Below are 23184 nucleotides of genomic sequence, written 5' to 3'. Positions count from 1 at the left end.
GAGAGGAGAGCTGCCCAGGGCCTGACCCTCCAGCAATTTTTTAAGAAATCCAGCACAATCCAACAGACCTTCAGTGCCTTTGGAGCACCCCTATCAGGCAGGTACTCCTCAGGTGCATCTTTACCCCGGCATGGAGTTGCTTTGATGGGGGAGCCTTGACTTGCTCGGGTCCCTCTTCTTCCCCATGCACCCACCCAATCCGACAGCTGCTAAACTGGGGGCATAGTAACCCACTCCCTCCCTCCCCGGGAGCAAAGGGGTCAGCAAGAACGATCTGAGTGGAACTGGGCCAAAGGCAGCAACAAGCTGAAACTCTCTCCCTCTCTTTCGTGCGCCGATCTCCAAAGGCAGGCAGAAGCAAATTGCTCCCCAGCGACCGAAAAGCAGCTCGGCTCAACCCTTCTTCGGATTTTATTCCTCCCCGGGCGAGCTCGAAGAATCCGCCCTTTTATTTATTTTGGTTTGTTTTCAGTGTTTGCCTTGCAATTATTTGAAACAGCAGCGCGGAGGGGAAAGAGACAGGAGGTTACGAGGGTGCTTGGGAAGGGAATGTTCGGCTCGCGGCGCTCCCAGGCCCCGGCATTCTGGCCTGCGCGCCCGCCTCGCCAAACCCAGCAAGCAGGCGATCCAGCAGAGCCAGAAAAAGGCGAAGCGGCCTTCGGTCCAGTTGAGTTCCTCGGGAGGAACGAGCCTGGAAATCGAAGCCCTGGGCTTTTCTATAGGGCAGGGTGGGACCCTGGCTCAGTGGTAGGACAGCTGCTTGGCAGGCAGAAGGAGGTTCCGGAGTCAACCCACCTGCCCCAAATTCTGAAGAGCCGCTGACACCATGTAGATGTTGTTTAGTCGTTTAGTCGTGTCCGACTCTTCGCGACCCCATGGACCAGAGCACGCCAGGGACTCCTGTCTTCCACTGCCTCCCGCAGTTTGGTCAAACTCACGCTGGTAGCTTCGAGAACACCATCCAACCATCTCGTCCTCTGTCGTCCCCTTCTCCTTGTGCCCTCCATCTTTCCCAGCATCAGGGTCTTTTCCAGGGAGTCTTCTCTTCTCATGAGGTGGCCAAAGTACTGGAGCCTCAGCTTCATGATCTGTCCTTCCAGTGAGCACTCAGGGCTGATTTCCTTAAGAATGCAGAGGTTTGATCTTCTTGCAGTCCATGGGACTCTCAAGAGTCTCCTCCAGCACCATAATTCAAAAGCATCAATTCTTCGGCGATCAGCCTTCTTTATGGTCCAGCTCTCACTTCCATACATCACTAACCACGTAGATAGTGCTGAGCTAAAAGGATTGGTATTAGGCGACTCTTTACGTTCCCTCCCTTCCCCCCCTCTCATTTTTTCCCTCGCAACAACCCTGTGAGGTAGCTTAGGCTGAGAAATCATGCTTGGGGCCCCGAGGTCGCCCAGCAAACTTCCTGTGGAGATTCGCACCCAGCTCTCCCCCAACCCTTGCCCCGCACACTCTTGATTTGAAGGCGGGGTGCGCTATTCACTACTTTCCAATTGGGAAAAAATAAAGACTGTTCGTGCAATCCTAGACATCCTGTCAGGTCTATAATGTGCGCACATTTGTTCGTTTGTTTAATATACCGCCTTTCTCCCAGCACAGGACCCAAGGCGGCTCAAAAAATAAAACGGATGCAACTAAAAGCACACAGTGATACAAATATCAGAAAACTATTAAATGAGTAGCCTTAAAAACAGAACTGTTGTGCTCCGTTGAACATAACAGAACATATAACTGAGGAAAGACGCATAAAATAGAATTGTGGAGTTAGAAACTTTCCATTTCCCAGAGTCTTAGAAGTCAGCTGCTAGGCATGTCTATTTGGAAGTAAATATCACTGACTCGCAGGCAACGGCAGCCTTGGTTCTGCCAGGATAGATGATCGCGGTATGAGAGCGCGCTAAGTACGTTGTTATTTTACACATTCCAGGGATAGTCTCTGACATTTGTTTTACTTTCCTTGCTTCATCCCTTGCCTTCCCTCCGAGGGGCTGAAATTGGCTGCGTGGTCCTCCTCCCGCTCCCTTTTTCATCTCGCAACAGCCCCGTGAGGAAGGCTCGCCTGCAAGCTTGTGAGTGGTCCATCATCACCTAGGGAACTTCACAGCGGAGCAGGGATCTGAATCCGGTTCGGCCCCATCTGACACGCTCACCGCTCCACAAAGTTCTGGGGCATGTCATTTTATTAGTTATATTTGTTTCTGATTGTATTTATACCTTGATCAATTAGCGTTATACCCATTTGCTTTTAACTTTTCACTGTATGGGTATTTTTAACGACCACCTTATCTTGCTTCAGGTAAACCACTTACAGGTGCTTGTCGATTAAGCGGTATATAAATCTTATCAAATAAACCAAACTAAGATTAAGAGCTGCTTTTTCTAATGCACTTCTATCCAAGATGGGCAACGCGCAACTCAATCCTATGCCTCCCCCCGCAATAAACTCCTACTGTTCAACGGGACTTGCTCCCAATTAAACATGAATAGTTTTCAGTCTGTAAATGATGCGGCTGTTCAGCGCCTGACCACAAATATCCTAATAAACAGCTTCCAGCATAGAAGTCACAGGGCCGGTATTGTGTTGTTGTTGTTGTTGTTTTACTTTTGCAGGCTTAAAACGTTGGTTCCTTCTTCCTCGACGTCCAAATAATGTAAACGTGCTAAAACTGGTGTTAAGTCATCCTCTACACTGATCCCCTCCTGCAAATCCGAATTTGGACATCCGTTTTATTTTAATGGATACAGCTCCGCTTGCAAAACAACACCGGGGGCTTCCTCTTTCCCGGGCCTCCTTACTATTTTGCTCCTTCCTTGGTTGCGATTATCTTTAATTGGCCTTACCTCATCTTCTCCTCCTGGAAGGCATAATAGCTCAGCTCCCTGGAGCTTGCGGAGGGCCTAAGGGCGAGAACTTGCAAGCATCGCTGTTCATGCCTCCCCAGCCCACCTTTGGAGCCCAGACACGTCTCCGTTAGGAGCCTGGTGTTATTTTGATGATTTGGATCCGTAATAATTGAAGCATAGAATTGTAAAGTTGGAATGGCTCCCCAAGGGTCATCTAGTCCAACCCCCTGAGATGCGGGAATCTTTTGCCCAACGTGGGGCTCGAACTCACGACCCTGAGATTAAGAGTCTCCTGCTCTACCGACGGAGCAAGTTCCATCGAAGTCAGTGGGGTTACTTCTGACTAGATACTTAGGGAATTGCGCAGTTAGAGTGCTGTCAGTGACTGCTAACCGTTTCCCCCTTTTATCCGCCTACATTCTAAATATACAGTGGTACCTCGGATTAAGTACTTAATTCGTTCCGGAGGTCCGTTCTTAACCTGAAACTGTTCTTAACCTGAAGCACCACTTTAGCTAATGGGGCCTCCTGCTGCTGCCGCTATGCCGCCGGAGCCTGATTTCTGTTCTCATCCTGAAGCAAAGTTCTTAACCTGAAGCACTATTTCTGGGTTAGCGGAGTCTGTAACCTGAAGCGTATGTAGCCCGAGGTACCACTGTATAAGGAAAGCCGAGGGTCTCTCTCGTAGTCTTGGAGCCATTCTGTATTAACAACCACCCCGGAGGGCACGAAAACCTTTATTTGGCGGCCCAAACCGACCCCATAAGAAATGGCTACTATCAGCAGTATATCCTTCGCACAACGGAGAACCTGTTCTTCAAGCACAGCAGTGCATTGAAGTTTTCTCGTTTGCATTTCACCTAACCTACAATCTACAAAAGCGTCTCCATTTCTTCAAACTTTTTTTAATGCACCCTTTAATCAGTGAAATTGCACCCCAAAACATTGAAACGTAGGCAGCTGCCTTATACCGAGTCAGATCAATGGTCCATGTAGCTCAATATTGTCTACACGGACTGGCAACAGCTCTCTAGAGAGTCTTTAAACAGGGAGTTTTCCCCGGACTTAAATAGAAGATATTGATTAATTTAATTTGGGGCCTTCTGCAGGCTAAGCTGGTGCTCTGCCACAGAGCTAACTTCCTCCCCTCTGTAAAAAGAAAATGGTGTAGGGTCGCCGGGGACCAGGGAAAAAAGCCCTATTCTTGCCTGGGCAGCCCTTAACCTTCCTGAATGGAGAGAAGGTCCATTGATTAAATGAATGGAGTTTAATGCGCACCTGACAGAGAAAAAACTTCTTGCAAACTTCTACCCGTTTACTTTAGGGCAAGCCCTTACATTCAGGCGCCCCGACCTCTTAGCAGCGGACATTCGTTGCAATACTGGATATTGAGAGGAAAGAAAGCAGGCGAGCTCCTAGCTGTACTTATTCCTTTTGCTGTTGTGAAATTGAATCATGACCTTAATACAGGAAGATTGAAGTTCCTACTTCTTTACGCGTCCTGGCTGGGGTTTGTTTGTTTGAAGAAAAGCCCAGGACAAGCAATCCGGGTACACCTTACAGGTGTGATTTAGGAAGAGAAAGTTGGATTTGAGAGATCCTGCGCTTATTCTATCTCCAGGCATGGACTCTTTGTGCGGTCTAGTTCCCCTCTTGATTACCTAATGATCAAGCAGCATCGAGAGGTGGTGATCTGCACGTGTGAATGAGCCACCACGGATCTCCAGATACTAAAGACAGAACTGTCATATCGTCTCAAAATCGTCTTCTCCTGGAGAAGACTCGCAGATTTAGTTTCCAGCCAGCCAGCGCGCAGGAAGATACGCGTGCACGTGTGAACATTGCTGCGACCTGATTTATGATGAAAGGAGGGGGAACAGCATCACGACTATAAACAGGATACCAATTAAACGTGGCAGAGAGAGAGAGAGAGAGAGAGAGAGAGAGAGAGAGAGAGAGATCAGCAGAAGTGGGTATTGACTAACAGATGTATTATGTACAAAGGAATAATATTGCATCCGTTCCAGAACCATTTTTTCCCTTCGTCGCCCAGCGCAACGCTAGTATCTGTCTAGTATCGCCGTCATCTGTGAAACTGACATAACCCCTGTCTAGGTTATGCGCCTCCCCTCTTGCTGTATGGAGCGGCTTTTTAAAAGAAAAAAACACTTCCTTGCAAGGGCCTAAAACGGCTCTCCTCGTTAGCCAGACAGAAGTATTAAGAGCCGCGACTGTGAGATCATGTTACACCTACAGTAGTTACGTCTGATTTAAAAAGGGGGGAAAAATAGAAGAGCTTATGGTTCAAGGAGTTTTGGAAACAGCATGGGCTGACATTTAGTTAATAACATCTTTTGCTTAGGTTCCCTTTTTCTAACCTAACAAGATTAAGAACATTGACCTGATGATATTTCTTTGTACATCTGGCTCTTTTCCACTAAGAGGGATTATAGGAGAACCATAGGAAAGCTTCCCTCCGCCTTGCAAGATGGGAAAGTCTTTGCTTGCTACATCTTTAGAAACAGCCCATGCACAACTAAGCGGAAGATGGGGAGGGCAGGCGGCTGCGTCAGGTGCGCCCCCGCTCGCCTCTTCCAAGCGCGTTCTCTTTCTTTTTTCCTCTTCCTTCCTTCCATAGGCATAGTTTGTTAGTACCTCTTCCCACGCAGCCCTTCTTTGGGAAAGAGCTCCAGCCGAGACCCTTTAAAACAGAAATATGCACTTCGTAGGGCGTGAAAACCCATCCTAGGTCCCCTGCAAAACCTCGCGGGTTCGATCCCTCGTATCTCCATAAAAAAGGATGCAGAATGGGAACGATAAATGGTTCGAACCTGGAATATAAGAGGACAACATTTCTTACGTGGGCCTGCTGTTAACCAAAAGGCCCCAAAGCAGTAAATTATTTGGCTTCAGCCCATTTGGCACACTTCAGCCACTCTGAGATGAAAGTGTAATTGATTTCAATAGGACTGATTGCCAGCTTTTTGCTCAGGACTTGGAAATAACTTATTTGGGTGGAAGTAATTGATTTCTGAGGATGCCCGGATACCTTAATCCTTAACATGGGGCTTGATAGTTAAAAGTAAGAAGTTCCGGAACAGAGTTTGGATCCCCACTGGAATGGATTGGCGAGGCTTTCAGCTACACACAGAGAGAGATGGGCAAATATTAGTTCCATTAGGGGGAGGCCATCTAAACAGGGTGGAACTCGACGATTCGGATGAGGCTGGCTATGAACTGAGGTGTTGAGGAAATGGCAGATTAAAAGCAGACTTTATAAACGATTGGGGGTGGGGGCAGAGTTTCTGTCCTTTTGACGCACCCAGCAACAATCTCAAGAGTGCCTCCGAAACCCAAACCCCGGCTTTGCCGCCTGGAGAACTAGAACTCCCTCCTGTTCTCCCCTCCAAATGTTCCTGGTTAATGTCTAAATAGTAAGGCGTCGTGAGGGTCGGGCTAGATGATCCTTTGAGTCCCTTCTTCCAACGCAACAACCCTGAAATTCTAAAAGGAGAAGAGCCCTTTCATCTACCCATAAATCGCTAACCCGGGCTGTGAAAGCTCTGTGACGCGCGAAACGCACTTTGCACGTGCTCAGAGGCTATTTGCTTTCCCCCACTGGTTCCGGGGTTGAAGGTTCTTTTCAAAGGAGTGGTCAGAAAGGACCGAGGAGCCTTTCCAAGAGACGCATCTGCGAGCTGCGGAGATGAAAGGGATCCGGTGGCCGCCTCTCTCCCCCCCCCCCCGCGATGAAGGCCTGCATTCTCTGTCCGCCTTCAGATCTGCCCTGCGAAGGCAAGAAGGCAGGGAGGGGCGGTCCTTCTCTTCCCCCTTCGAGTGATCTCCCCGGGACCCCTAATTAGGGCGGGATCGGGGGCCGCGAAAGTTCCCAAACATTTTAATCGAGCTCTTTTTTCAATGGCGAAGGGATAAATGGTGGCAACTGTTACTCCCCCACTGAAAAGCCGCCCTCCCATGGCGAGTATTCAGGGGGTCCTTTCATAAACCAGAAGCACTTAGTCTGTGGGGCCCGCAGCAGGCCACAGATCTCCTAATTAGTCTAATTAGAAAGGTGGATTGATAGATGGCAAGGGAAGCTAGCGAGATACTCAGGCCTGCCAGCCCGCATTTGCGAGCTGCTAAGTCTCTGTTTAAAAAAGGTCGCGGAGCCTGACACGAAGGCAAAAGGGATTCACCGTGTGGCCGAGGCTGGGGAAGAATGGGTGGATCTGGTGGTGAAAAGCGACCTCCAGCTTTTCTTTGGGGCGAAGGGAAACTTCAAAGAGGCCACCCCTAGCGCGCGCTGGCCTCAAACTCCCTCCCCCTTCTGGGATGCCCACCGTGGCCTTAGAGCCCAGAGGAGGAGACCCGGGTCCAATCGCTTTTGCCATGGGACGAGTTAAGAGAGAGACACACCAAGGTCCCTCGTGGAATTCCAATTGCGTTGTTTTGTTACTCTCTTATCTGCGCTCCTTTTGGAGGAAGGGCTGGATAGAAACGCAATAAATTCTCCTCCTCGTCATTTCTTTCTTTATTTTACTTTAGTTCATTATCAGTTGTGATCACATCAGTGCGCTAGTGGAAATAAACTATCCGATTTATTTAAATTGGGACTGGTTGCCAAAGGATCCTAACTACTTTTGCGGCGGAATCCTATACATGTCTACTTAGCACTAAGCTTAGCAGGTTCGGCAAGGCTTACTTCCGAGGAGACGTAAGTAGGATTGCCTGTTGCTTAGAAACTCCGGGCTTCCATCGACTTTGCTAACAAGCCCAAATGTCGACCCTGTAGGATTCCCTTTTGTTTTGTGTTCAGTGATCCGTACTCCCCGCTAAATGTGTACAGAAGGCATGTCCACAGTCCGTTTCAGGGGCCTAATCCGGGCCGCCGGAAGCTCAACAACTTCAATCAAAAAAAAAAAAAAAAGGTTAACAACTTTGGTCGGCCCTCACGGCCCTTCACTTCATCAAATCTGGCCCTCTTTGAAAAAAGTTTGGACACCACTAGTGTACAGGATTGTTCCACTGATTGGTTGATTGCGTTTGTATTCCGCCTTTCTCTCCAAGGAGCTCTAGGTGGCGTACGTGAATCTTTCCTTCCCCATTTAAACTGAGTTTAGGCTGAGAGGCAGCGACTGGCCCAAGGCCACCCAGTGAGCTTCGTGGCCGAGTGGGGATCTGAACCTTGGTTCTCCCAGCTCCTAGTCCAACCCTCTAACCACTACACCACACTGGCTTTGCCTGTAGGTGCTTAGTTTGAACTGGGTCATACCCACAGAACAGAAACCATATTATGTGGGACTTCATTCAGTGTAAGCAGGTATATTGTAGGCGCCTGGGAGGAGGGACGCGTACTGCTGGTTGTGTTATTCCTTCCCTACGGTTAGTGCCACGTGCATGGATCTAGAATCAACAACTTAACTTAGATTGAACCGGTTGGCTTATCGTGCTGCGTGAGTTGTTACAATGACCCGCCCTTGGTATTTAGGCGAGCATTATAGTCATATTGAATGCAAAGGGCTTTAAAGTCCAAGCAAGGCTGATGGTCAGCAGTTGGTGTAAGATGCTGAAGGTGAAAAATTTAGAAGTATATATATGAAGCAACATAAAGCATAAGCTACATAGCATAAAAATTCTCCCCGATCCGCATTACAGGAGCCCTCAGCTCCCCCCAAAATAATTAATGATAGTAATGAATACTTCTATTTGTTCGTTGACGGCAATGCTTCTCAAAATTCGGTTATACATTCGTTTAAACTAATCTTTACAACAGTACCGTGGGCTATTATTTTATCTTCACTGAAGTGTGTTGCCGCCTGTCTAGTCCTGTGTAAATAGCACGAAGAATGTTTGCAAACTGTCGGACTATTCCGATTCTTTCCTCCTTCACCATATTTCGCGGGGTACCGCTGGACTCGCGCGCGCCTGGACCTTTCGGGGGGGGGGGTAATGTTGCTTCTTCTTCCATAGCCTCACAAAGCGCAGGAGAATCGCCACGCCCACCCGCCCTGATAAACGCTGCGCGCTGCCAGATGAGACGCCGGGGAGGTCTTTCGCATCCCGCTGGCTGGTGCGTTTCTAGCAGAGGGAGTTGCGGGCGGGGGGAAGCGGCGCGGGTGATTTGCGGAATGCTGAGCCTGGGCTATAAATCAGCCAGGAAGGAGGGCGAAGCAGGTGTAAAAACAGAGCGAGAACTGCCTGCTTCCCGGCAAGACTGGAGAGGGAGGGGATCCCTCTTCTGCCTCACCAAATGCCACCCCGAATGTGCAGCAACAGCAGGCCGCGCCTGGATGGAGGCGGGGATCGCGAGGCGCTGTAGCTTCGCCTCCTTGCCCCGCCCGCGAACATGCCAATGCGCAAACAGCAACAGCATCAAACCCTCCTGCGGGCGCTTGGGGGTTGGCCTGCCAGTGCCTCCACCCAACTCTCCCATCTGCCTTCGCCACCACGCCTCCCACCCTTCGCCCGGGGAGATTACGCAATCCGACCAGAGGGAAACCCCCAGCGACCAGCGTCCAATGCCGGCGCACCAGCCCAGCCACGACACACGCGACCTTTTCCTACCTTCTTCGCACGCAAGGCGCTCTCTCGCTCTCTCACTCGCTCTCCTCCCTCCATTTCTGTGGCCAGGATTCCTCCCCACCCCCCGCTTCCTTTTCCCAGGCATTGCTCAAAGATTAGGCATAATTCTGCGCACCGCCTGCTTTTCCAGCAGCAAGGGAGAAAGAGAAGATCCACAGTCCCGTTAAGTCGAAGGGGTTGGATTTAAGAGGATCATAGGTTGCAACGAGGACTCCATTGGCTTTGATCCAAATACCTTGACTTACTTGGGCTCTATTTGCCTTCGACTGTTACCGCTGTTTTCTTTACTGATGCCCAGGCCCTAACCTCAACTGCTTTGAAGTAAACCTAGGTAAGACCCTCCCCGCCGCCAGAAACATTCCCAGTCAGCCCATTCCTAGTCATCGAAGTCATTCCTAACTATGCGGTGTCCCAACGACTTCCAAGGAAACTCCAAGCGAATGAGAAGCTTAGGATTGTGAGCTTAATTGCATCCATAAACACGCGCGCGCCTTATTCCTTATTTATTTCTATTAGATCCATTCCTTTATTTAGAGATAAATAGAGGCTCCCGTTTAATTAAAAATGTGGTCAAAGCGAGAGATTGGAATTGGGAACGTGCTGTGAGTTAGGCACATTTGGGGCCATTGTATTCCGTGGGCACGGGAATCAGCACAGATGTTTAGGGTGGAATCTAAGGCTCCAGGTGCTCATTTGTATCCAAAGTGCACCGAACAACAGTGTATGCCAGAGGACACCAACCGAAGGCTGCAAGAGCGTGAAGTCCAGCAGTTCCTCAAAGCCTCCAGCAGGGCTTCAGACTAAGGTCGCTCCCAGCCCCGCCTGGAGATGCCAGAGCAATGCTCTGACCACTGAGCCCATCTTATGTCCTGGATGCAGTGGCGTAGCGTCGGGGGGTGCAGGGGGGGCCGGCCGCACTGGACGCAACATCTGGGGGTTAGGGTTAGGGGGTGCAAATCCACGGGTTAGGGGGCGCAAATTACTTGCCTTGCCCCGGGTGCTGACAACCCACGCTATGCCACTGCCTGGATGCCGCTGGCCTCGACGTGACTTTCGCCCACGTGACAGTGCAAAAGACCTGGCCTGACTGTGCTTAGGATCCAATCGCTTCCAAATAAAAATATCTAGCACACGCTGCTGCAAAGGCACCTATTTGCCTGAGTGAACATCTGTTTCCTTGCTGTTAGTGCTACTGGAGCTTACACCCTTTCCCCGGTGGCTAGCTACTGGATTTTAAAATTTGGGAGCCAGGTGTGCGTAGGTGCGTGTTTCGCATTGAAAAATATACCGATTTGTGGTAGCTTAAACTAAGAACAAGGTGGCCCTGTCTCTTCTGCGTCTGGGTTTCCAAAACCTTCCCCAGTCACCAGCCTCCAGGGTTTCCCTGCGCCGCTGTAGAAGAGAGCGCCGAGCTCCAAGCGCCGAGGCGAATGAACGGCGTCTGTCCTTCCATCCGAAGAGCGTCTGGGAACACGTGGGGTGGATCGCGGATCTGCCACGCGTCGCGAGAGACCCTCTTTCCTTCCCGCTATCTGTTCTGTAGGCGCCCGGTGTTAGGCAGCTCAAACCGTAATCAAGACTCCAAGATAGCAGCGGGGGAAGCGAAAAGCGTGTAGCGGGAAACGCGCAAGAAAAACCAAGGAGGTGTAGGTCTGGCCTTATGCAGCCAACCCTTCCAGTGAGTTCTCCTTCCCTTGAGGGCAGCCCAGTTGGGGTTTGATTGCCCAAATTAGGAGCCCTAATCGGCACAGGTCAGTAGGATGGGGATAATGGACCAATCTCTGCAGAGACTTCCTGTGGCTGGATCTGGTGTTGTATGTGGGTGAAGGTCTGGTGGGGGGGGTTGTTTGTTTGGAATTTTTACTTTGGGGTTATTTATCGGTGTAATAGGGTTTATATTATTGTGTAATAAAGTTTACTGTCTGACGGGTTGTTTCTGCTGTTGCTGTTTGAGGTTTACCTATTCTGTTCAAATAAATATAGTTCCCCTCATATATTGACTACCAAAGGTCCTTTAAAGAACCCGCAGAGTTAATTGGCACAACAAAGCGAAGGCTTTTTTAAAAAATGCATTTAGAAAACAATCAAGGAGGAGGGAACCTGTCAAAAGTCCTCGTCAACTTTCTGGCAAAAATACACCACGGGGGACTCGCGGGCCAGAAAGGCAAGAAACGGAAAGCCCGGTTAGATCATTTTCTCAGGACATTGTTTATGGCCTTGGGAAGGATCAATCGTTTCGAAATGTTACCAGGAGGAGAAAGAGAGAGAGAGAGAAATGATCCGGAGTGGAATGCGACTAATCCTCTGGATTCCTGTCAACGGTTTCCATAGAAGGAAGCCGATTTTTCAACCCAAAGATCCAGATTTTGTTTGGCCAGGGATTTGTGTGAGCTCCTGAGGCCATGAATTCGTCGTCGTCCGCCTCCGAGCCCCACTCCCCAAATAGGAGAACCTGCTGCTCTCTCTGAATACCTGTCTTGGGTGTAAAGCACATGCTTGCCGAGACTGGGTTTGGCTGCAGTCTGTAAAAAGACTCACCCCAGAGCACTCCGGCTGAAGGCAATCGGATTGTTACCCAGGCGCAATGTACACACACACACACGCTCACAGCACACTTATCCCGTGCTCTAACACGACTACAAACATTAAATCAGCTTGGCATCTTAGAGCTGTAAGTTTTGGGAGAGACAACCCGGAAGTAATCTAGTCGAACCCCCCCTGCTCAGGGCCAGGGAGTCTCTGCAACGCTAACCCCACTTACCTGGGAGGAAGCCCCGTTGAAGTCCATAGGTATTCCTTCCGAGTAGACATGGTTTAGATTGTGCTGGAAAGCGAAGTTCTGCTGTGATTCACGGTTTTAGAAAATATGCATAGGATCCGACTGGGGTGAAGTTAGTCTGAAAGTAAGTTGGAATCAATGGCATAAGCAAATGTGTTTCCGCCTTGCTGTTTTTATAAACGGATTCATAAGTGAGGCATGGAGTCTACCCGTAGACGTTCTAAGAACAACTGTTTCAAAGTTTTCTCCGTGCTAAAAGCTGACTTTTTGGAAGCCAGCTACAAACATAAAGGAAGCTATAACAAGCCAGCCCGTGCACACACGTTAATCCAGACTCTTTGGGTTTTAAACCGGATCATATATTTTCATCCCAACCCCGACTCGACAAAGAGCACAATTTTTGGGCTCTGCCCATTGAAATGAATGCCAGTGGAGAAGAAGATGGAGCGATTTGTTTCAAGGGAGTTTTGCGTTAGAACATTTCCCACTGAATTGGGCTTCTAAAAACCCCTTTCCCCAAAAACTAGTTTTCTTTTACTGTTTTTAAACCCTTTATAATTTACTCTAGCATGTTGATTTTTCTTGTAGAGTCTGCCCTATCACTGAAGGCTTAAAGCAACCTGACTTTCCCCCTCTTCCGGCAACCCTGTTGTTTGGTAGACTGAGAGCTCCTGCCCTGAGATGGTCAGAGGAGAACATCAGGCATGTATTTTTTTAATAAGATAAAATAAAATAGGGCCTTCTTTGTGGTGGTGCCCGCATTTTGAATGTTACGCAGTTCCATTGTCCCTAAGCTGTATTTTTGTACACTGCTTAAATATTAATAAGTTTGGAGATGTGTTTAAATAAATAATACTCCTGGCACCAATCCTGTATTCTTTAGAGTGCCAGGTTAAAACCATTTTATTTGCCAATGTATTTTAGATGATGGTGTTTGTTGAATGTTTTATTATATTGCTGGTTTGTGTTATGTTGTATAATGTGTTTTTTTTTTTAATGTCTCTCCATACCACCCTGAAATTTATTTTTGAATGGTTTCGCAGTTGTTGGTTTAAAACACTATTTGGTTTATCGTTTCTAAAATGAAGAAATAACATTAAGGCAGGACCTTTACATAAATGGGATTTATTTCCGAGTAAACACACATTGAATTACACAGTTGCAGGTGATTTCCTCAAGTCAACCAAGTAACAATCTCAGAAACCAGACAATTAAACAAACAAAAAAAGGTGGGGACACAGGAGAGCATTGCGCAAGAGAACGGATCTCACTGGATAATTCGCAGGAGAACTTCCCTGTGGTTTGTGCCCCTCTTCTGCACCATCCATATAATTTTCATAGAACAGCTTTCGGCAGCCTGGTGCTTCCAGATGTTTGGGACCACAACTCCCATTGCTTCCATCACCCGCCGTCAGCACAGTTGCCAAAGGTCCAAAATGGACTGCTCAGTCCAGTTTCTGCCAGTTCCAGAGTAACAGCGCGATGCCATTCAAGTCCAACCGAGTTCGATGGCGCTTACTCCCGGGTAAATGCATCTAGAATTAAGGGGCTTACTTTTGAATAGGCATGTATAAGATTGCCCTGATAATTCAACCGCGGTTTCCTAGTGTAGGTAGGTCCCGCTAAACGCAGGATTTAATTTCTGTGTTCTTGGGTTGTTATTGTGGAAAGGTCTTTACGCCCCCGAAATGCATTATTCATCTCACTACTTTTATATCCTGCTTGACTGTCAGAAAACCTCAAAGCGGTTTACAAAAGGTCTTAATCCACCCAGGCCCGGACCAGATCTTCCATCCTTTCTGTCCTTTGGGAAGGGTTGGTTGGCGCTGGAGAAAAAGCAGTTCAGGCCGTTGTGCTAAACCCAGCCCGGTGACTTAATGGGGGTTGCTGGGGGAGATTTGTTGCTGCGGGGGGGGGAGAGGAAACGAAGCCGGATGCTGCAGCCTAGAGGTAACAACACCCAGTGGGTTTGGGCCACCAATACCACCGATGCTTAGCTAGCAGACACTCGCCCAGGCAGGTGGGCAAGCAGAGATTCTACCTCGGTGCGAGAGCTCAGCCGCTTTCCAGCTAGGAACATTCTTCTGCCGCCAGAGTTCAAGAGCGAGCGATATTTCCCCCGGTTCCTCCGTTGCCATTGGTGAAAGGGGCTTCCTCTAAGAGAGGTGGATCCCACCTTAAGGCAGAAATCAAGGCCAGCTCGCACGTGCTATGCTGATGCTGCGGGTGAATTTAGGAGTTTGATACTTACGTAAGTTCCATTTCGTGCAGCGGGAAAGTCGAGGCCCTTGAGTTTAAGCCAGGCCCTTGCAGGCTTGGGTTGTGGATTATTTTGGAAGCAATACTTATGGGATGTTCTTCCGACTTCAACAGGAACCTCGAAACCTAATGTTGATATTTCTTCCTTTGCCTAAATAATAATTATTTTTTTGAAAAGCAGAAAAAAAATTCAGTTGCTCGCTTTACTTGGTTTGGATGATTCTAGAGATTTAAAGCGCTAGTTGTCAGCGTGCGCTTTAAACACTATCTAAAGCGATTTGGGTATTTTACTAAACAGTTCCCTTAAGGTTGGGAAGCTCCAACAACTTACTTCGTGTGAATATTAATGTCTTTAAAAAAAAAACGCACAGCACAATTTCTTGTACAGTACTTGTGGGGAGTTATAATAGTGATTCCGCAACAACGCAGAGCAGTTGAATTTAAACCCACTGCCAAATCAGACATCGGATTAAGTGGACTGTAGTCCAGACTCCAGAGAAGTTTATGCCATAATAAATGTGTGTCCTTAAAGTCCTTAAACACTAAGGATCCACAGGGCTCTTCTTTGTTTCAGTTAAACCTGCTGGCACAAGTGGAACATTCACCTCATGCATGTGTTTACTCAGAAGTAAATCCCACTGTGTTCCATGTGCACTGGATCGTCGCCTTAATTGGCTGGTGGCTTCACCAGATTAAGCCGGCACAGCTGCAATATACACATCAACTGAGAAACTAGTGTGTATTTCTGATTTCAATTCAATGATGATGATGATCTATGGTTTTGCCTTAACTGGGTAAGACAATATATAATGCATTTATTGGTTACTACTTTGGGCAACTGATATATTGCCCTTCAGCCCTAAGGAATCCCTCTCGTTGAAATCAATGGGATCCACAGCCCAAACCTACGCCGGGTTACTGCGAAATAAGACCCGCTCAGTTTAGTAGGGTGCTTATCAACCTACCTACTGGACGCTGGAGTGAAGGACTGTTCCTTTCTGTTTTCGTTGCTAAAGACAGAAGCCCCAGGCTTTTCTTTCTCTTCTCTTCTGCCTTGTGGGGGTGCTAGCCGACCTTAGGCATACTCAGAGTAGGGAAACTGAAACCAGTGGACTTCACTCCTATATCAAACCAGCTGGACTTTCCATGAGACTTCTTCTCCTGTCTATTCCTCTGGCTGACCTTGCTGGGTTTGTTACTGTTTCAGAGCAGGTTTGCCAAACAATAAAAGTCGGACGTTTTTTCTTTCTTTTCTTTTCCCCCAAATGCAAACCTAACAGGTCATGGCAGAAGGCAAGACAAGGACTATATAAACAGAAGCAGTTGGCAAGGTACACAAACCGGCCTGGGAGGAAGCAGCTTCGAAGCACTCCATAAAACGAGATTGGCAGATGGCCGGCTTTATTTCTTACTGACTTCTCGTACATCGGGTATCATCCGAGTCCATTGATTTCAGTGGCCCTCCTCTGAGCAGGAGTAACGTCGGCGATCGCCCTGCGCCCGTGTATCAGGCCAGATTCACACAACGCAGAAGGTGAACACAGTGGCGTAGCGTGGGGGGTGCAGGGGGGGGCCGGCTGCACCGGGCGCAACATCTGGGGGTTAGGGGGCGCAACATCTGGGGGTTAGGGGGCGCAAATCCACGGGTTAGGGGGCGCAAATCCACGGGTTAGGGAGCGCAAATTACTTGCCTTGCCCCGGGTGCTGACAACCCACGCTACGCCACTGGGTGAACAGAAGGAAGTGAGCTGACGCTTCCTCGATTCTAGATGCCACAACTAAAAGCGGTCGAAGGCTGCCATCGAATGCACGTCGACTCGAGAGTCAAGTTCTGCTGAAGTCAATGGGACACCTCTGGACAAACACGTAAAGGATGCTTCCTTTTTTAAAAAAAAAACAAAAACCTGCATACAGTTCAATATTGAATGTACTTGACATTATATGTAGATCGCGGGCAACTGGTTGGGGTTTTTGTTTTCTTGTTTGGGTTTAATTATTTACTTGTGTTTCATCTTGTATTTTATTTTGTGAACCGCCCTGAGATCTTTTTTTTTTGAAGGGCGGTATATAAAATTAAATAATAATAATAGGAATCCAACCTAAAGGAGACGACACTTTTAATTATCCACTGATAATATTAAACCTTCTACTTGGATTTCAACACCTTACTTAGGAAGTGGAAGGGTGTCTGACTAACTTTACCATGAAAGAACCCTTGTCACGTGCACATAAAGTCTTTATTTGCTCCCCAGTCTCGTATTAAAACAGAGGAACCGGATCGCACATTCCGATGGAAGACATTTACTGGCAAGTTTATATACAGACCTTGGAAAGTTTTTCCAACGCACTTTTATCCAGAGGAATGACTGAACAGCGCCAAGCCCAGTTCCCCATAGAAATCATTTCCTCTCTAATCATTTCTCTATATTGGGGATCTGAGAAATCTCTCGATCTGGCGAACGGGCCAGATTCAAACTGCACTCCTTGGCAATCTCTCACCTGAGAGCAAGCGAGCAAGGCTTGCTTCGGAGGGCAAGATGCCACCGAAATTCGGCCTGCTGGTTTTTCCAGGGCGGGGGAAAGGCGAATCTCTCTCCTGAACCCAGACCCGAGTTCTGCGGACCCGTCACGGAGCTTGAATTAAGCGAGGGATGTTTTGACTTCGACTCCTGCCTCGTGGCAGGCTGATTACTCCCGGAGACCCCAAAACGTTTGGAAAGGCCTCGGAGGCAACTCGTGAGGTCTGGTCTTGGAGGCTCCTCCTTCTTCTCAGCCATGATGTGCCCTTGCCTTTATTGAAGACCAGAAGGTGCTGCTAAGCAGCCCGTTCATTGGGGCTTCCCTCGAGGCTCCTTCCCATCTGTTCTGCCTGCCACCACAAAAAAAAATCCTCACAACTCCTGTCCCGGGAGAACCAGTCCCAGCTCCGAGTGGAGCAGCTGGAGCCCCAGGAGCTTCTTCGCCAGGAGCCCCTTAACCGTCAGCCCCCAGAGACCCGTTTAATCTGACTGAAGTAGATTGAAACCACAGGGGAGGAACAGCGACACCGGGGGGGGGGGGAGTCTCGTTGGTGCCAGAGGAATTTGCGATCCATCATGGAAGCAAACACAAAAAAACTCCCCTGAAATAAATGGGATGTGTCCTACTCAGAGTAGACCCATTTAACTCAATGGATATGACCAACGGATCCATTAATACCAATGGGCCTCCTCGGCTGTTGCTTGGTTGCATGCAACCCAGTGATGCTGCTTTGGAAACTGATATTTCTTATTTATTTATTTGTCCCATTTTATTTATACTGCTATGCAAATAATGCTTGGGTCCAGTCTATCTGAAAGACGGTATCTCCTTAAATAAACCTGCCCGGACTTTTGGGGGACCCTTTCTTTCTATCCTGCCTCCATTATGAATGCACGTTTGATGAGGCCACGAGAGAGGGCCTTTTTATGGGAGAGGGCATTTTCCTTTCTCTTCTCTCAGACTGTGGAACTCCCTTCCACTGGAGGCTAGGCTGGTTCCTTTTATGCTCTCCCTTTTCCCAACAAATACTTTTTTGCTCAGACAGGCCTTTGGCCACTAACTAGCTGGCTGCTGTGGCAAGGTGCAGGGAGGGTGTTGTACCTTTCCCCCCTTTTGCTGCTAAATGATTGTGTTTAAAGTGCTTTATTATTATTTTAAAATCATATTGATTGTACGTTTCTAGCTGCAATTCATGCTGCAAGCCCCACCCTCTGATCCTATATTAGGAGAAAGGCGGTATATTAAATACACAAACAAATAAATAAACAAATATCCTTCATGGAGTACAAGGGCTCACATCAACCCTATTGAATCGTTTAGTCTGAGAGATAGATACTGGCCTAAGATCTGTCAATGAGCTTCATTGCTTAAGCAGGAATTTGAATCGGGGTCTCTCTGTATTAAAATTACGCTTAGGATCAGGCTGCTTGTAGGTAAAGGATAATGAACCATACACCTCAGGACATTGTAGGGGAAATATTTGTGACTGGGAACAGGCAAGGCGTCCCTTTGAGGAAGGCAAACAACATTCAACCATTCCCAGCCCATAAGTGATTCTTATTGTGAACAGCACTGTGTCTTTGTCTCATCTGAGGCCTAAAATTAAAAGCCATTCATTTTTTAAATAGTCTTAAAACGCACTGTTTTTTTTCTTTATGTAGAAATCTCAGATATGACTAACATGATCCGAACGTCATCTTGCCCTCTGCTGAAATCTCGACGATGCCCTGAATGGAGCCTGAATTTGGCTGGGACTATCCAGGGGGAGGAAACGATCTTGAGGTCGTTTGTGGACATCTCTCTCCACGTGAAGCAACATTAAAAACGGGGAGTGGTGGTGGTGGGAGACAGAGAGAGAGATTGTTAGGAACGATTCATGGAGGGGGTTGGAGATAAATCTGCTCGTCTCTGAATGCCTTTTCCTAAAAACAGAATTCTGAGTTCCCCAGGGACACGGGTGGGCCGTAGGGCTAGGGTTCAAAAGGAAGAACTATTGTATGGAGTTATTGTATGGAATTTGGAATTTACTAAATATGGAATTTACTAAATAAATGGAATTTACTAAAACAAAATGTGGAGATAATCAGGCTTATAAAAATGTTAGGGCACGTTAATGGCTGATCAGCTATTAACAGCAGTTAACCATAATAGCTAAAGTGTGGGTTATATGACAGGCAAAATATTTCTGAATACTGGATGATCGTGACAACCTATAATGGGCAGAAGGTCTTTTGAAGACAGGTTACAGACCTGCCTACCAAACAGGTAAGGGAAACACCAGTCCCTTACCGTCCCACTTCTCCCAACGGGACGTACTCGTAGGTAAAGTGTTTAAGGTTGGGTACTATCCTGAAGCTGAGGCATGGAGTTATGCGGATTTTACATTTGTGACATGGCTCCTATGCATTCAGAAGGAAACCCCCCTTCCCTTCCCCCTGATGTCATCCTAAAGTTGAAGTCATGAATTGAAAAGTGAGCCCTCTCAGCTTCAAAAGGGCCTGGCACCGCACTCGAAATGTATTTCCACTGGACCCTAAACATATGGTTTGTTTGCTAGAAATGCCTGCAAACTGGAATCTCTTCGGAGCCACAAGACTTGGAAATAAAGCTCGCTGGTTTCTGTCTAACTTCCCAAACGGTGCGATGGGAAGAGCGATGCCAGCCCGCTCTTGCCCCGTCCTTCTGCTCACTCGACTGCACACACACTATAAAGTTCACCCCCCTCCAAGAATCTTGGGAGCTACGATTTACGGAGCTTCGATTCCCAGAACCCTTAACAAACCACAGTTCCCAGGATTCTTGCGGAGGTGCTTTAAATGTAGGGCCCCCTATGCAGTCTTTACCCTGGCTTTTGACTCTTGAGATGCATATTTTAAGGACACCACCTTATTGTATTGTAAGTTGCGTGGAACGGTTTCTGCGTTGTGTTTTAATTTTTGCAGAAGGGTGGGATTATTATTATTATTATTATTATTATTATTATTATTATTATTATGATTACTGCAATGAGGTCTGTGTCACAGAAGGCAAGGCAAAGGCCTGCGTGGCTCAGAGTCCCAAGGCAAGCCCAATAAGTTAAGACCCGTGATAGGTGCAAGACCCGGCCGGTTCTCGGCTGAGGCCAGGGCGCATGTGGACAGTTTTCGACGTCAGAGGCGCTTGCGTGCGAGCCGCGGCTCATCCGCACGCAGGAGCAGCAGCCTGTTTCTGCAGGCGGGTTTTTGTCTTTTCTGAAAGCAGCCTCTGGCTCTGGATTTCCACTTTCACCCGCCCATCAAAATGCCTGCTGGACACTCATCGTCCTCTCCTGCAATTCCCATTCTTTCGAGAGCCTCTGTCTTTGTTTTAGAAGTCCCTTACCAGGAGCCAGGAATAAACACGAGGCGCAGCTTTCTTAGTGCATCTGGTGAATTTCCTCTGGAGGAGAAGCGGGGCGGGGGGAGTTGTTTCAGGGGCTCGCAGAGCTCCAGCAGGGAAAAATCCCAGAGGAAACAGACCCACAAGAAGAGTTGCAGGAGCATCTGTGCGAGGCGCATAAGCCGATGGCTGTGAACCACGACACGATTGCAACTGAAAGCCATATAAATAAACCATTTGCAAGTGTGCGGTTTGCATGCCTTTCTCTTAGTCTCATCAACCGATTCCCCATCCGCTACACGCCGATCTTTACACTTATCGCTCTGCATCTGGCTCTTGTTTATTGTAGCGGCGCAGATCCAACATTAATAGCTATCAGGCCTTGTTTCATTGAGAATAAAACAAAGAGAAGAGACGTTCAGACAGATGTGGACGCGTTTCCTCTTCCTTTCTCACGGGCCCGGCATGGGAGTGGGAAGATGCCACTAAAATCCAGGAGACTCGTGTTCAAAGTCTGGGGACAGGAAGGAGCTTCCTCAGCGAGCGCCGTGCTCAGCCTGATTTGTCTCTACAGTCGCGCATCAGCTAGGAGAGGCTCCAACCACTCACCTTCGCTCATGCGCAGCTGGATTCTGTCTTGGCTGCCAGGATGAAAAGCGCCCTGGACCTTGACAATCTCTGGTCCTGTGAGTGCCTCCCTCCTCCGCTCAAAGTCAAGGTGAGGGGAGGTTTAAAAGCCGCTGGGTCACTTTTTCTTCAGGCCAAGCCTCGCGCGAAAGCGCCAACGTGGAGCCCCACCGCACGCTTACTAGAAAAAAAAGCGAGTTTCCAGTTGGCCTTACTTCCGAGTAAACCTGCACAGCGACACTCGCTGCTTCACGGTGCTTTTGAGATCCTAGCGTTCTACACACCAAACAAAGTCTGTGTTCTGACGACTTAATATTTTTTTTTAAAAAAAAGAATCGCAAGGGTGTGTATTTAGGAGATGGTGGAGTTTTAGTCTGAGGCCGGCAGACTCAAAGAAGGAAGGGAGCACAAACTGAAACCCACCTGCCTGCGAAGAAATACTGTAAAAAGTCAAGCCTACGCGCGTTATTTATAGGCTCGCTCGCGGCCGCTTAGCCATACCATAAATACGCGCCTGCAAACGAGAGAGTCGACAGTCAAACTAAGCTAGCTAAAGTGGGATTGAGTTATGGGGACATAAATCCAAACTGGAAGGAACAGATGGTGGCCATGATCGCGTTTTACACCCACCCCACCCCGTTAAATAACGATAACGCCTTTCAGTGAAGGCGACAGGAATACTCACGGGGACTGACGCAGGAAGGTTTTAAAGGCTGGGAAGCGGAAACGGGGCCTCTTCTCTCTCTCTCACCGGCGCGGGCTGAAGGAGCCGGGCGCACTTTCCTAGGGATCCTCAGGTCGCGGTGGTGGAAGGAAGAAGATCTCCTAGTTTCGCCACGCAGTTTTCTTTCCGTCCCAAGACGCCGACCTTGCCGAGTCCGAGCGAGATCCGGATCCACCGGCGGAAGGCTCCCCTCCGACGTGGATGAAGGAGATAACTGAGAAGCTAGAAGGTGCAGGCCGTTTCCTCGCCCAGAAGGGACCTAAATCCTCAGGAGAAGCGGCACATTTATTAGGCACTAAGGAGTCGCGGGCGTGGGGTCGGAAAGAAAAGACAAGCCTATCTGTTTACGCCATATTCATAAGAAAGACCGTTATGGACCAATAGTTTGTCGAAAAATCACCTGCTCGGTTAAGCGGATACACATATTGATAGGGAAAATCAGAACCACCCGGTTTAAGTTAACCAGAAACATAGGAATTTACCCGTCCTCGATGCTAAGCACCTGGAATGGACGTCAACTCTAAGGATTTTTGAGGAACTTTCCTTCCAAAACAAGAAGACCTCCCGAATCCACAGTTCCAAAAGAAGTGTGACTTTGATGGCAGCCAAAACTGCACACCTCCCAGGCACTTTTAGTCATTCCCTTCTCTCTTCCCAACCCCCGCCATTCCACCTAATGTTTCTCACTCGCCCTAAACCCAGTTTCTGTGGGAGCTCAGCTGGCGAATAACGCGGACCTTTTTTTTAAATATAGAGATCCATGGATGTAACAAAAGGGAAGAAGAGCCCGGCATGTTGGGGAGAATTGCGTTTTTAAAAGCTAACTATGAACAATATTTGGGGGCGTCGAGGGAGAAACAGCAGCCTAACCGAACATGAATAAATCACAGAACTATTTAGAAAACACACACACACACACACACACACACACAAAAGCGGAGAGAAGCCTTGCTGGTTCAGAGGCGCCGTGTGTGGCATTCGTAAAATGCTTGCCTGCCTACAGAAGGGCTTCATTACGCTCCCAATAGATAACATTTGGTAAAGTCCATCCCCAGATTAAAACGCTACATAATGGCACCGTAAACGAAGTCGTGGCTTTTTGTGTGGTCTTTGTGGGGGGTGGGGAATGGAAACATTAGCCTTTCCCTTAGCCCAGCCATTCCCTCCCAATTCAGCCCCAGTAATTCGCCTTCTCTCCGGCCCGCGGGGGATCTGATGAAGGGCCGGTGGGCGGCGAGAGGAAGGCGGATGAATGAACCCGCACTTTGTACTTCGGGGAGAAAAGAAGAGGAGGAGGAGGAAGGTGGGCTGCGAGGGCGCTTTGACACCGTCCCACCAGCTTGCTTTTTAGGGCCCAAGCCTCTCCACCCGGCTTGATCTCTTTCGCTGCGCCTTCAAAGCCAAAGGGGACCCCGGGGTCCATTTGCATGCCAGTGGGGAGCCCCTGTTCAAACGAGGTTGCTCGGAGTCCCATCAAAGGCTG

The 23184-nt window shown here is 48.4% G+C and overlaps 1 long non-coding RNA gene across 1 annotated transcript; it reads right to left on the bottom strand.

The window, feature by feature from the left end:
- Positions 1–13325: 13325 nt before the first annotated feature.
- On the bottom strand, positions 13326–23184 carry LOC309514622. The gene is made up of 2 exons (XR_014212092.1): positions 21663–23184; positions 13326–14624 (listed from the first exon to the last, which is right to left on the bottom strand). It is a non-coding gene; the product is annotated as an uncharacterized lncRNA (long non-coding RNA).

The sequence above is a fragment of the Podarcis vaucheri genome (genome assembly GCF_965113315.1).
Source record: "Podarcis vaucheri genome assembly, chromosome: 11".
NCBI lineage: Eukaryota > Metazoa > Chordata > Lepidosauria > Squamata > Lacertidae > Podarcis > Podarcis vaucheri.
Note: the sequence above shows the minus strand (reverse complement) of the source record. Positions and strands in the feature narration are given on the sequence as shown.